This window comes from Dromiciops gliroides, chromosome 6 (genome assembly GCF_019393635.1).
Source record: "Dromiciops gliroides isolate mDroGli1 chromosome 6, mDroGli1.pri, whole genome shotgun sequence".
Lineage (NCBI taxonomy): Eukaryota > Metazoa > Chordata > Mammalia > Microbiotheria > Microbiotheriidae > Dromiciops > Dromiciops gliroides.
In genome coordinates this window covers 173,187,386-173,189,556 of record NC_057866.1, presented here as the reverse complement: position 1 = coordinate 173,189,556, position 2,171 = coordinate 173,187,386, and positions in this window count along the sequence as shown.

Here is a 2,171-nt window from a genome sequence, read left to right as displayed (position 1 = left end):
AAAGGACTCATGATGGAAAATGCTCTCCAAATTCAGAAAAAAAAAGGAACTGTGGCATCTAGATACAGATTGAACCATGCTATCTCTATTTTTGTTTTTCTTTTTTGAGGTTTTTCCTTTTTGCTGATTCTTCTTGCACAGCATGACTGATGCAGAAATGTGTTTAATGTGATTATAACCTATATCAGATTGCTTGCTGTCTTGTGGGGAGAGGGAGGGGAGGGAGGGAGAAAAAATTGAAACTAGAAAGCTTATAAAATACAAATGTTGCAAACTATCTCTACATGTAACTGGAAAATAATAAAATACTTTTATGGAAAAAAAAAGAAGTTCCAACTAAGTGAAGTCATCCTAATGGCATTTAAGGAAGGAACTACAAGGATAACAAACAGATGAAAAGTGGAAAAAATCTGCACAAAATGCAAAGAACAGAAGGAAGGCCAGAAAGAAACAAAGACAGGCCTGTGGCTTTTAGGCATCTCAAACTCACCACACCCCAAACAGAACTCATTATCTTTTCTCAGAAAGACTTCCCTTTTCTGAACTTCCTCATTACTATCTAGAACAGAGGTCAGCAAACTAAGGCTCACTAGCCAAATCTGGATATTTTTGAATGACCAGTGAGTTAAGAATAGGTTTTACATTTTTAATGTAAAAGCTTTGTGGGATATGAACCATACAAATATTGTTTGCTGATCCTGATCTAGGAAAAAAGTCACCTTCTTCCCAGTGACCTAGGCCCTTAATCTCAGTGTCATCTTCAACTCCTTAATCCTACTTATTCCATAACTTCATCTATATAATCAATCCATATATGCATATATGCATTTATATATATATATTTCACCTGTATACTATATAATCAATATAACATCTTCTCAAGGGGTAGGAGGGCAGGAGGGAGGGAGAGAATTTGAAACTGAATTTTTTAAAAGAATGCTAATTTTTTCCACTTAATAGTATTTTATTTTTCCCAATTACATGATACTTTTTAACATTCATTTTTTTAAGATTTTGAGTTCAAAATTTCTCTTCTTTCCTCCCATCCCTCCTCTCTCCCCAAGACAGTAAGCAATATAGGTAGGTAGGTAGGTAGGTAGGTAGGTAGGTAGGTAGGTAGGTAGGTAGGTAGATAGATAGATAGATAGATAATTATATGTATAGATTATATACTACAGTCATGTTAAACACATTTCCACATTAGTAGTCATGTTGTGAAAGAAAAATCAGAACAAAAGGGAAAAACTTTGAGAAAGAAAAAATAAACAACAACAAAAGTGAAATAGTATGCCTCAATCAGTATTCAGACTCGATAGTTCTTTCTCTGGATGTGGATGGCATCTTCAATCATGAATCTTTTGGAATTGTTTTAGATCACTGTATTGCTGAGAAGAGCTAAATCTATCACAGTTGATCATCACAGAATGTTATTGTTACTGTGTATGATGTTCTTCTGATTCTGCTCCCTTCACTAAGCATCAATTCCTCTAAGTCTTTCCAGGTTTTTATGAAATACAACTGCTCATCATTTCTTATAGCACAATAGTATTCCATTACATAATGTTAAATTTTTTACATTGGTTGAGAAATATTTAATGAAATAAATAAAAATATATTTTTAAAAATCTCATTTATGGTACACATCCAATTCATTACCAAATCTTGTCATTTCTACCTTTATAACACTATTCCTATGTCCCTTTCTCTCTACTCATACAGCTTAATAAATGTTTTTGACTTACAATACTTAAAAATTAGGAAATTAGTATTTGTATTACAAAAAGACTCTGATTTCTAAAATGGATACACCACATGCTATCTACATCTAGAGAAAGAACTATGGAGTCTGAATGCACATTGAGGTATACTATTTCCACATTTTTTGTTTTTGTTTTTTTCTTTCTCATGGTTTTCCCCGCTTATTCTGATTTTTGTTTTGCATGACTAATGTGGAATTGTTTAACATGATTTACTGTATACCTAAAAAAATAAAATGGATTCATCACAGTGTCCTTTAAATAGAGAGTTCCTTAGTGCCTATAAAATGTGACTTATGTTAGCAAAATATATTTATAAAATTTTATTTGCAAGGATGTGTATTTATGATAAAAGGACAGAATTGCTGAATTTACATGAATTCTGAGAGATGACTGCAGTAAACAACACACATT